The 13840-nt window shown below is 42.1% G+C and overlaps 1 protein-coding gene across 6 annotated transcripts in view; it reads right to left on the bottom strand.

Annotated features, from left to right (window-relative positions):
* LOC124720035 (zinc finger protein ZFP2-like) overlaps positions 1-13840 on the bottom strand; it is a 174457-nt gene that overhangs the window by 110374 nt on the left and 50243 nt on the right. The window lies entirely within an intron of this gene.

Below are 13840 nucleotides of genomic sequence, written 5' to 3'. Positions count from 1 at the left end.
TTCAAAGGTATTTAATTTTGGTACAAAACATAAAATTATTTATGGTGTGGTATGCTCAATTAGGACAGCTTTATTTACAATGAAATGTATTCACCTGAAATTGTACAAAGTATGAATTCACATTAAATCCATACTGACAATAAATGACAATTGTTGCACTAATCTACATTGTCACACAAGACACTTCATATAAAAGCTATCTAGAAGTCAATGGTTACCTGTGTACAAACTGAGAACTAAAGAGAAATTTTTCTCCAGGAAATGGTCCCAGAGCCAAATCCAGTGACTACAGGCTTTATATGAAGTATGGTATGACTTTATTGCCCAATTTTGCTGCAGTCAAATGGTGAAAATGGCATTCACACTCTTGGTACAACTAACTTCTTGTGACTGACAAAGTAAGCCACAGAAAAAAAAAGTTTTGAGCATTTATCTCCTCATTACATCACATGTTATTTCTTTCAATGACAACTTTTTCTTTGAATCATTATTCCACTTGTACACTTATTCTGCATCTACCTAACCGAAATTCACAAACTTATCCTTCCAACTCCTGCCCTGTAATCAATTTACTTTCTGCGTTGTATGACTGAAACATCTAATGACATTATCAGCAAACGAAAGCTTTTATTGGGTCTCACTGTGTGTGCCCTAAGGCATAGCACTTTTACCAGAATTAGCAGTTGCAGCAACTTCTCCATAGAAAGGATTTTATTTGTTCCATTACATATATCCAGTAGGAAGCAAAAACTTCCTAGCTTTTGTCAATGTGCATTTGAATTTTCTTTTCAATTTTATTAACTGTTTACGTTGGGAAAGCTGGGCTCACATATGTAAATTGCAAGTTTTACCTTGACCTTGGCTGATTCACACAGACTAGCTACAGCACAAAACTTACTTGCAATGGCCTTTTTATATAGCAATGAGTGTCAGCAGTGTGACTTACAGCTGTTACAAGTACTTTCCTTTTGTAAAGCCTTTACTTTTAGTTCACATACTTGTCAGTGTTTCAGAAGCTTTCATGTGCCTGATAAGTTCTATATGGTGGTGAAATACACATTGGGATTGTGGTGTCACCGCCAGACACCACACTTGCTAGGTGGTAGCATTTAAATCGGCCGCGGTCCGGTAGTATACGTCGGACCCGCGTGTCGCCACTGTCAGTAACTGCAGACCGAGCGCCACCACACGGCAGGTCTAGAGAGACGTACTGGCACTCGCCCCAGTTGTACAGCTGACGTTCATAGCAATGGTTCACTGACAACTACGCTCTCATTTGCCGAGATGATAGTTAGCATAGCCTTCAGCTACAATTGCTACGACCTAGCAAGGCGCCATAATCCTTTGCTATATATATTGTGGTTATAACATGTATCATCAAGAGCGATGTTCTACAATTGTGGATTAAAGTTAAGTATTCCAGCAGCTACGTACTTTTCTTTATAGCATTCATTACGTATCCTGTTTCAGACCTCGCGCCAGTCAGCGTGTAATTAAACGCTTGCATTTCAGCTTCCTCTCGTTGTGACTTGGCTGTCTTGCTAAGTCACAACAGGGATAATGATAATTTTGTGCATGGCAAATGCCAGATGTATGTGGAACAGCCACCAGGCTTTGAACTGCTGCAGTTAGAGACAATGTGTCACAGTAAGGAAACACTGCCATAAGCAAAGTCCAAATCTGCTACACTATCGACGTCTTGGCTCTAACTGGCAAGCACTGCATTCTGATGGATTGCTCTTGGTGAACACTGATGTCAAACTTTCAAACTGGAACAAGAACTCGCACATTCCCACACTCACTGGCAACTTGCTGGGTGGCATCCAATACGATCATTCAGTAGAGGAACACTGGGAAGACGTGCTTGTATCACATGACTCATGGAGGCAAGCTAGTGCAGATAACAGTGGCTCTATGGCACCCCCAAATACCACAAGGAGGATGAGCTGTGGTCAAGCTGTGGACACCTTGGCAAGCAGCAGGATATAAATCGTTGTTCCTGTCTATGTCAATGAAGACTGTCTATTAGATCCAGAAGGCACCCTCAGTTCATTTTGGGACACTGGTTGAAGGAATGAAGATAGCTGTGTGGTTGATTGCTGGATTTTACGGTACAAGAGAGAGGAACAGGCAGTGGGACTGAGTTTTAGCCAGGGAAAGGGATATTTTTCTGAGCTGGTGTACAAAGATGGAGCAGAGGTTCACTGTGGCAAGCATAGCACTTAGGAAACAGGAAATGATGGAGCAAATGGGAAAATAAAGAGGTTTTAAGTGGTTGTGAGGGGAGCAGCATAAAAAAAGACATGTAAAAATATGTAGACACCCAAAAATAGGCACAAATACGTAAAATTATGCACAAATACGTAAAAATTCATGGTTATGTACGTCAATGAATAAAACGTGCAAACACATGGGAAAAAGGATGGAACAGGAGTATGTGTGTGGTGCGATATAAAGAGTGAGAGCGAGGGGGGGGGGGGGTGATTAGATCAAGCTTCAGAAGTTCACGTGGTACAGGTATCTATGAAAAATAACACACGAAAATATGCAAGGATGAGGGAGGAAATGGGATCAATAGGAATAATTATAATTATTGGGAGGAAGAATTTTGAGTATGATGTGCCACACCAGCAATCCATGAGGTCATGTAGGTGGGTTGTCTGTGGATGACGTCACTGATACAGTGTAGCTCTGTCTTCAGAGCATGTGCAATTTGAAAAGCAATGAAAAAACACAGAATAGAAAGGACAGACACTGTGTAGAGTAATGCTTTAGAGAACAGTAACAAAGGAAAACATCACAGTATTGTGGGATGGAAGAAAAGCCATTGGGTAAAACCAAACAATGCAAAGTCCAGATTGGAATATCAAAAATATTATGAAAAGGATAGATTGTTAATCACCATGAACATGACATGTTGAGTTACAAACAAGCACAATGACAAGATTGTTACATGCTTTACATGCTGAGGTTTGGCCAAACTCTTCTTCAGAAAGGAAACACACACACACACACACACACACACACACACACACACTCACTCACAGAAGCAAGCACATCTTGCACACACAACTATCTCTGGCCACTCCAGCCAAAATGCAACTGTTACATTGAACAAAAGTAGCAATCTGGAGTGGGATGGGGAAGGAGGGGAATAGCAGGGTACAGGAGAGGGGAAGAGAAGAGCGATTCCTGGTGAAGTGTGCAGGGCGTTTCTGGCAGCAAGACAAGGCTGCAAGGTGCAGTGTCAGGAGGCTGTGAGAGAGGAGGGGGTGAGGACATGAAGGGGGAGTGGAAAAATGGAAATGCATAGAAGGGGCAAAGACAGGTGGGGGGTTAGCAAAGAGCAGAGCACAGTGAGGATGAGTAGACATGAATTGGAAGGAGGTGACAGGACAGAGGTGGTTGAAGCTGTTGGGTGGAGTGCATGGGGACAGTAATGTACCGTAGGTCGATGGCTGTTTGGTTGGTTTTTTGGGGGAGAGAGCCAAGTAGAGGGGGCAATGCACCTATGATTTGTGGATGGAACAACAAAAACAGCACAGTCCAGTCAAGGAGAAAGAAAATTGGCAAATCAAGAGGTAAAAGGAATATCAAACCAACAGGAAGAGGAAAAAACTGGAGGATGGAGGGCAGCAAGAGCAGGGGCGCCTCTGAAACACCACATGTAATGGCACATCAACACTGTCACCAACCCTTCCTGATCACTACACCATACCATGATGATAACATAATGGAGACATACCAGGGGGAAAGACAAATGAATAGAGGAAACAAAATGGCATAAAAGACCACACAAAACATAAGAAAAAAGGGGGGCAGAACCCACCTGGTGTGGAGATAAGGCCAAGGCCCCCATAACCAAAGCTGAAGGATTCCAGCTCCAGAGAGAAATTCAAAGACTTAAATCTGGATGACAAACCACTTTTATGAAGAACACCGAGGACAGATCTAACCATGTGCAGATCGTCCCATAACACCCAGGACAAGTAAGGTTGGAGGGCATATTTAGTGTGAAGAGCCAAAAGGTGGGGACAGCCCAGCAAAATATGGGTCACAGTAAGGGGGCCTAGCAGCTACAAAGGGGGGTGGGTGGTTCATTGCAAAGTAAAAAACCATGGGTCAATCCAGTATGACCAATATGAAGACAGCACACAAAGGTAGATTCCCCCTGGGAGAGGTGGAGAGAAGAACACTATGTGATGGGAGTACTCTTGACTGTACGATGTTTTTTAGACAGGTAGATAGCCACCCCACCTCCTCCCCCCCCCCCCCCTGACCCCCAGAGTCGGCCCAGCTCACTATTGAGCAAAATGGGATTCGACATAAAGCTATAAATCTGCCCCCAAGAGGTCATGGAGAATGGTGAGTAGGTGGCTGCTTCCCCCCTCCACCCCTCCCTAGCCAGTTGTTCAGCAAGTTCATTACCTGGGATACCCAAATAGGTGGGAATCCAAAAGAAAATAACCAAACAGGTCACAACATCAAGGTTTGCGAGAAGGTCATGGATGGCAGAAACCAAAGGGTGATGGGAGAAACACCGAGCGATAGCCTGAAGGCTACTTATTGAGTCTGTACATAACGAAACTCAGGTGAGAGAGCACTGTTTAATACAGTAGCTGCCCGATAGACAGCCACTGATTCTGCAGTAAACACCTCGCCCTTGACAGGCAAGATACGGTTCCATGCCCACAGAAGACATGAAGGCCTATCCCATCTCCCATAAGAGCAGGTAGAACAAACAATGGAACACCATTGGAGCAATGGAGGCTTTCGGACCACAGAGAGATCCATCCAAATCTGGGGCTGAAGAACTAACCAAGAGCGCAAGGAGGGGACATTGAAATCGCAATGGAGAGAAGTGAGGCAAAGCCCATTGGTAAACCCACCTGAGGGCGGGCAGCAAGCAGGCAACATCCTGAAGCCATGAAAAGAATATAATAGTAGGGGGTGAACAGGGGAAGAAAGGATAGTGATGGCATAGGGAACCAGGAGCTGGAATTGCTAAACCGAAAGCAGAAGGATCTCAGCACCAATGAGAAGACCATCAACAGGGCTAGAGCAAAAGGCACCAGTGGCTAAACGGATATCACGATGGTGAATTGGGCTCAAATGAAGCAGCATGGAAGGAGCACCTGATTCATAAACTTGACAACTACAGTTGAGATGAGACAGAACTAATGCCTGATAAAGATAGTCAAGGGTCAAATGATCTTTGCCCCATGGAAGGGAAGGAAATTGAGTTTACAAAAACTGCCAACCTTCAGAAAGCGGATATGAGGAAACCAAGTATGATTTTTCTCAAAGAGAAGACCCATGAAACAGAACTGGGAGCCCACAACCAGGCAGTGAGCATCAAGGTAGAGTCCGGATCAGGATGGACCATAGTACAGTGACAGAAATGCACCGCCCTTGACTTAAGGGGAGAGAATAAAAAACAGTATGGAATGTCCATGTGGAAGTGTGATGGATCGCACTCTGGAGCTGTTGTTCTGCAGAGACCACCAAGTGGGAGCTAGCCCAAATGCAGAAATCACCCAGGTACAGCGCAGGGGCGACCAATAGTCTGGTGGAGGTGACAAGTGTATTAACAATGATGAGAAAAAGGACACTTAATATGGAACCCAGTGCAACATCATTCTCCTTGGTCTGTGGAGAATTAAGATTAGAGCCCACCCAAACTTTGAACAATTGGTGGGACATGAACTGGTGAATAAAAATTGAGAGGGCCTGCAGACCACACTTGAGGAGCATAAGTAGTGTGATGACCCAAAAAAAGCTGTATCATATGCCTTACGAAGATCATAGAAAAATGTGACAATGCTAAGGAAAGGCCTGCTAAAATGCAGTTTCCAATCAAAGCTGACGGACCCTCGCCCCCTCCCTCCCACACCAAAAGTCACACTGGTAAGGAGACAAAAGGTCCCAAGATCTGAGGACCTAACTGAGCCAACAAGCTGCCATCCATGTAAGTAACTTGCAAGGGACATTGGTCAGACTAATGGGCTGGTAACTATGAAGGAATGATAGATCCTTGCCACGCTTAAGGGGTCCACACCCTGAATCTCTAACCCATGTTAATTTAGGCAAGTATTTGACCCATTTCTGAAAAAACTAATTGATGCAGGACCTTAATATTTTTACATTATGTTACATGATGCTAATAGAGTCAACAGTATTAAATATACTTTATCCACTTTATAGTTTTTAAGAAATACTTTTTTTAAATTTATTAAAAAAATATTAAGTTTTTTCTGCAGAAAATATTTTTTGTGGACTTCCTAATGGGGGAATATTAATGAATGTAGTACCAGAGGTGGCTTTTTATGTTATGCAGAGTCTCTGAAAAATTCATTCGTTTATCTATGATAGTTTCTGATATAATGGGGCACATGTACTGAAAATTTTAGTTTGTGGGAATTTGGCTTCAGAGAAAAAACTTTTGAAATTTGTTACTTACATTTAATTAAAACTGTCATGCTGCATATGATGGCCCTTCTTTGGCCTCTAGCAGGTCTTTCAGCTTCTTTTTCACCTTCCTGAGTGTTTTTCTTGCTTTCTTGGCCATATTAGATGCAGACCTGTCTGCATCGGCTATCCTCATTTTATCACTATGTTGCAGTCCAGTGATCATATTTTCACCAGGATTAATTCCCAGCTTTTTCACTACTGAACACTTTCCAATATTATCACAACTGAATGTAATAACAGTATCATGAACTCCTACTTTCATTGTATGCATGCCTACAAATACAGTTTTAGGAAGGCAGTTCCAAATTATGCTGTTTAAACATTCATTTGGGTTCTGTGTCTGCCCTTGCAGACACTTCCTTAGAAGGTCAGGAAGAGCCAAGTCTCTGAAAATAGGTTTAATTGCTGTAATAACAGCAGCAGGAAGAACATGCTGGTGAGAATAAGATTCTCCAGTTGCCTGAGCCCTATTGTATTTGCACCACGAATTTTCTCCTGATGGACACTATCAGTGACATGGCTTATCATCAGTAGAGGACTTATGGAAGAATATGGCCCAAACATCTCTCTTCATTGCCTCCAGATTTTCTTTATTTCCCCTAATTGCCTGCTCATAGTATACCTGCAAGTTTTCTATTTCAGTTTTAGTTAACCAACCCTGTCTTCAACAATTTTCTATCTTCTAATTTTTTTCGTCCCATATCAACAGTTAGTTTTCTCAGCCTTGTTCCCAAACATTTTTGAACATGGCCTACACATTCTATTTTGCTAATAATGGCATCTCCATGTGGCTTAGAGTTCACCACATTGTTGTATGCCTTGCTGTCACCACTGCCCAAATATTTAGTGTATCATATGTATCTTGTTTCTACAGAGCAATGAAATATTTGTTGTACTTCATGAACTTCCATACCACCACTTGTTCCTCTGAAATTAGCCACACAATTGTTTTCTTTATGTTCATTGACTTTACAACATTTGCAATATTTAGAAGTATGTCCTCTTTTCTGCCAACTTCCATCAAGTGCAACTGCAATATCTGAACATCAATCATTTTTTTCCACTACTTCCCTAACAGCCAGTTTCATGCTTTCCTCACTGACCTCACATACAGCTTTCTCTAATATTGCAGTCAGTTTTTCAAATTTATTTGGTTGTTGATGTAAGTTCATCACTGAACAAAATGTTCTCCCTGCAGCCATGCCCTTGCCAATGGATTGTATGGCATACACTAATCTAGTATTGATTTCATAAGGGCTACTTGCATCTGGTTTTGAAGAACTTATAAATGAAATCACAGCTGAGCATTTAGTGAAAATTAAATCCAAACCAATTGCTAGGCCTTTTCTCCCACTGGCACACTCACAAATTTTCACACTCTGTGACTCACCACACTGTCTACATTGTACAAATTTAGAAATTACATCTGATAATACTCTCAAATTTATAATAATGTTACTGCATCCATTGTCACTTACAGTAAATTCGTTGTAACTCTCTTGAAATGATGAGAGCTTCTTTGATGATGCACTTGTTGAAGAATTACAATTAGAAACATTGTTGCCAGGTGACATAACCTCTTGTACAGAAAACTTTCTAAACATGTTTCCTTTAAATTGTCGTTTCTTGAAAATGCGTTTACATTTCATCATTTTCAATAAACACGAAAAAAGATACGTAAACAAGCACTGTAAATGTAAGTATAACAACTACTTGCAATCACACTTAAACAAAACTAACCGCGTGTTTGAAAGCATGTTGTTTACAAACAGTAGAAACAAAAGAATACCGACTGTTGCATTCTAAGAATAGTCAACACACTTGGGGGGGGGGGGGGGGGGGAAGAACCTAATATACAATGTAGGGGATATAAAGATCTAAAATATATGCAGAAAAGTGGGTGACAGAAAAGTGGACACAGCACATAAACACACGTGGTAGGAAAATGCTCTTTAAATGCTCGAAAAAAAAATGTTTTTCGCAAAATCCTTTTCAGAGTACTTAAATAAAACCTCAATCTATCGAAATATGGTGAAAACCAAAAATCGATTTTTTTTAGACCTGAACTATGGTGTGGTCCCTTTAAGGGCAGGAACCACAATACTGTCTCTCCATTGTGAGGGGAAAATGCCTCGGAGCCAAATACAATGAAACACTTGGAGGAGATACTGTTGTAGAGGACTTGTTGTAGAGGACTGAGATGTACAAGCAATTGGTTATGGATGGAATCAAGACCAGGGGCTGAGTTGTGGGAAGAAGAGGGGGCCAGAAGAAGTTCCATTCAGTAAAAGATTCATTGTAGGATTCCACCTGACTAGGGGTAAAACATGAGTGGGAAGCTTCAGCTCACTGTTGCCAGATGAGGAAGGCAGCTGGATATGAGGCTAATGCTGTCACAAACTGCGTTATAAAGTGTTCTGCGAGAACTGATGGATCCATACCAAGGTTACATGGAAGGGCAAGACACAGAACAGATGATGGTCATTGACAACCTCAAAGGGTGCGGAGTGTAGCCCACACCTGTGATGAAAGGACAGAAGAACATAGGGAAGTGACAAAGCATTCCCAGCACACCCACTTGCTTTGTTTCATTAAGTAATGAGCTTTGACATGAAGATGTTTAATGGTAATAAGACCACCAGAGGATGAGCACTGCTTAATACACTGGAAGGCATGACAATGATTGTGGACAATGGTGGTAATGGCCGTAGTACACCATGGAACTGGTCAGCAGTGAACAGGGCCCATCAAGTAGGCAGCAACAACGTTGGCACAACGAATTATCTTATCAGATATATCACAAATGACTTTATCAATACAATCTGACAAAGATGGTATAAACAAGACCTGGGAGGTACATATAGGCGAATAAGCATCATGGAAAGTACAGTGGGGCAACTTGGCCATCAGGAGGTGGAAAGGGAATGAAAGAATCAAGGGGAAGTGGTCACTATTGCAGAGGTCATAATGTGGCAACTAGCGTACAGAAGGAAGAAGGGGAGAGGAATGAGCAAAAGATCAATGGCAGAGAAAGCCATATGTGGCACTAAAATGAGTAGGGGAACCATCATTATGAGGGCACAAGTCGTGATCCACAAGAAACTGGTCAATGAGGAGCCCATGACTAGAATAAAAAGCACTGCTCCACAAAGGGTGATGGGGATTAAAACTCACAGGAGGAGAACGGATGGGCTAATTGCTGAAGGAGAGCAGTTAGGGCAGTGGGTGTAGGTGGCCTGTCAGGAGGGAGATACAGACTGAAAACCATGACCACAGAGTCCAGGTGGACACTGATGGCTATTGCTTAGAATGTGGCACAAAATGGGATCCATGTACTAACAACATCCATATGGACCACACAAGCAACCACTCCTAGGCACACATGGGGAGGCAACAGCTCAACTATCAGAAATGTGATCCCTATGTTGTCAAGGGGCCTCATCCAGATGGTTACATAACATCCCCATGCTACATGTGCTGGTAACTGAGAAGGACAGAAGGGGGGAGGGGGGGGGGTGACTATGGCAGGTAAGGAAGAGGGTAAATAGGGGGAAAGTAAGCCACACCATAGAGGCTATGGAGTGAGCTCTTCCCTAAATGGCTCTCACAACAGAGAGAAAATTTAGAAGTGAAAGTCAAACCCCAAAGGGGGACAAAAAATGTCAAAATGAAAGAATGGAAAGGAAAAGGCAATGGGAACAAAAACTGGAAGAAATACAGGAAAACAGGTAGATAGCCAGGTTGACATACATAAAAACACCAAGAGAGAGGAAGGAGGAGGGCACAGAGGGGAAGGAGTGAGGATATGGAGGGAGGGATGGGAGGGGGTGGGGGGCAAGGGAATGCAGGCCAGGAAGGAAGAATGGACTACAATGTTTCAGGGTCCTGTGTGTGCCATGCACAAACTCACGAAAGAACTACGAAACCCTGGGGGGCCATAGATTAAAGTTAGGATAACTCCCATCAGCACAGTTCAGAAAAGTTGGTGGTGGAGGGGAGGATCCAGATGGCCCGTGTGGTGTAACAAGCACTGAAATCATGCATATTAAGTTTGGCTGCATGTTTTGCCACAGGGTGATCCATTTTGCTCTTGACCACAGTTTGGCAGTGATGTTTCACCCAGGTACACAGCTTGTGCATAGTCATTTCAATATAAAAAGCTGTACAGGCCAACTGGTACATGACATTGCTGCTCTCAAAAGTGGTGTGGTCTCTGATGGAGTAGGATAAGCCTCTGATAGGATTGGTATAGGAAGTGCTGGGTGGGTGGATTGAGCAGGTCATGCACTTGAGTCTTCCACAGGGACGATCGCTCTGCTGCCTGGCTGGGAAAGCAACCATGTCGTATCATACCTACTGCAATCATTACACAGCTTTTTAAATTGGCGTTACTACCAATCAAATGTCCAACAAGATGAACGGCAACTGCCAAACTGTTGCCAAGAGGAAAGTGGACCATCCTGTGGCACAATGTGTAATTGAACATAATGTGCATTTCTTTCAAAGGTCGCTTCTCAACCTGGGCCATATGAACTCTCCCCTCCATAAAAGCTTTTCTGAACTGTACAGACGGGAGTTATACTTACAACGCATTCTCTGCTGCCAAAATTATCCCAGTCTCAACCTATGGCAACCTACTTTCCTCACACATTCCACCCAACAATTTCTATCCCCTCTGTCCTGTCACCTCCTCCCAATTCACCACCTCTTACCCTACTGTGCACTACCCTCTGCCAAGGTATCCACTGGTCTCTCCCCTTCTCTGCTCTTCTCCTTTTCAACTCCCATCCCCCCTCCCTCTCCCACAGTTTTCTGACACTACACCACTACACCTGGCAGCCTTGTGCTGCTGGTATCAAGCCGTGCATGCTCTTCCAGTCAGCACTTCCCTGCATCTGTACCCTGCTATCTCTCCTTTCACATCCCACTCCAGACTATTGCTTTCGTTCATTGCAACAATTCCATTCTGGCCGGAGCAGTCGGAGGTAGTGGTCGCGCGCGCGTGTGTGTGTGTGTGTGTGTGTTTTCTTTTATAAAGAACAATTTGGCCAAAAGCTCAATGTGGAACAGTCTTTTCTTCATGCCTGTCTGCAACTCAATGTGTTATCTTTTATGGTGTGTAGCAATCTATCCATTTAGTAATATTCTTAACTCTAGGACAAATGTTTTTAAGAGTAGTGTGTGAGAAATGACCTTGGATGAAATTTATACTGAACCAAATGCTAGCAAACATTTAATCTATTTCATTATAAATTCATATCAGAAGCAAAAAAAGGATGCTAAACAAAAAGGATATCAGCTGTATACGAAGACATGGCTCACTATAGGGATTAAAGTAACTTGTGACAAGATGCACATTACAGAAACTGCTAAAAATAACTAAGAAAAATTATTGAAGATCAAGGAATATGCACATTACACCAAATCAATAATTCTGACAACAGACTTAAGACTGTACGGAATGTAGTAAAATGAGAGACAGGATGACTGGCAACAGAACAGGACATCACTAATGACTTATGTGCAGTTCTAAAACACTGACTGCACATCGACCAGTGCAACAACAAGAAACAGCATCGAGAAAGCGCTGACCCACACGCCAATGGAATGAGCAGGCAGCGCCACACCTGCACAAAGACAGAGCTCAGCACCCAGTGATTGCTGATTGCTGTTACTTAGCCTGCATTCTGTGAGTAGTAATCAAGAGTAAAGTACTAGTATGTAGAGGGTACAAGAAGCATAAGTCAAGTTTGTTTTATACAGTTTACTTTTAATTAGAATTTGTACAGATGTTTCTGGATTCCTGCCCCTGGCCACCGCAACTTCTCTCCTTCCTTGTTTGTCTCTGTGCTGACTCCCACAGTAGACAACACAACAACTTAAATGGAAGGGCTATAAATGATGAGTCACTGGTAGTAGATACGTTTAATGATCATTTATAAAATGTAATAGGTAATACAGTAACAATCAGTTCAAGAGAAAATCCAGAGTAGTATACTGAAAAGTAAACTCTCATAAAATACAATCATACGCTTGTCTCATCCAGTTCTCCTTGTAAAATTGAGCTGTATATAAAACCTCACCTGGATTTGATAGTGTTTCCAACAGAGTACTGAAGGCATACTGCCATATAATAAGTGCCATCACTAATGCAGAGCATTTTTCCAGAGAGACTCAAATCACTGTCAAACATTACTATAAGAAAGATGATAGAAGTGATATCAATAACGACCAACCCATTTCACTACGTCCATGATTTTCCAAAATTTTTAAGGTGAAGTATTCTACAATAATATCCCAGCTGAGCAGAATATTAACCTCATTACATCTACATCTATACTCTGCAAACACCGTGAGGTGCATGGCAAAGGGTTTATCCTATTGTACCAGTTATTAGGGTTTCTTCTTGCTCCATTCACATATGGAGCATGTGAAGAATGCCTCTGTGCATGCAGTAATTATTCTAAGTTTTGTCCTCATGGTCCCTATGTGAGCAATACATAGGAGGTTGTAGTATATTACTGGAGTAATCATTTAAAGCCAGTTCTTGAAACTTTGTTAACAGACTTTCCAGGGGAAGTTTATGCCTATATTCAAGGGCCTTCCTGTTCAGTTCCTTCAGTATCTCTGTGACACTCTCATGGATTAAACAAACCTGTGACCAGTTGTGCTACCCATCTCTGTATATGTTCAACATCCCCTGTTAGTCCTATCTGGTATCGGTCCCACACACTGGAGCAATATTCTAGAACTGGTCACATGAGTAATTTTTAAGCAATCTCCTTTCTAGACTGATTGCACTTCCCCAGTATTCTACCAACAAACCATAGTCTACCACCTACTTTAGCTACGACTAACAGTACGTGATCATTGCATTTCATATCCCTACAAAGTGTTACACTAACGCATTTGTAGGAGTTGGCCAATTCCAACAGTGACTCACTGATTTCATAGTTTTAGGATACTATGTTTCTTTTTCATTTTGTGAAGTGCACAATTTTACATTTCTGAGATTTAGAGCAAGTTTCCAGTCTCTGCACAATATTTGAAGTCTTATCATGATTTGACTGAAATATTTATGCATCTTCTTTCAGATAGATAGATAACAACATCTTCTGCGAAAAGCATAATTTTACTATTAATATTGTCTGCAAGGTCATTATTTTACAACATGAACAGCAAGGGCATTAACACACATCTCTGGGGAACACTTGAAGTTACTTCTACATCTGACAACCACTATCTATCCAAGACAACATACTTAGCTGGTCATAGGTTGTGTTCAAAAATGAACAGCATACAGACAGAAGTGATAATACTTTCTCCAGGACCTGACCATCATTTTGCAGGACAATGCTCAAGCATGTAC

Source organism: Schistocerca piceifrons, chromosome 11 (assembly GCF_021461385.2).
Source record: "Schistocerca piceifrons isolate TAMUIC-IGC-003096 chromosome 11, iqSchPice1.1, whole genome shotgun sequence".
NCBI classification, from domain to species: domain Eukaryota; kingdom Metazoa; phylum Arthropoda; class Insecta; order Orthoptera; family Acrididae; genus Schistocerca; species Schistocerca piceifrons.
Note: the sequence above shows the minus strand (reverse complement) of the source record. Positions and strands in the feature narration are given on the sequence as shown.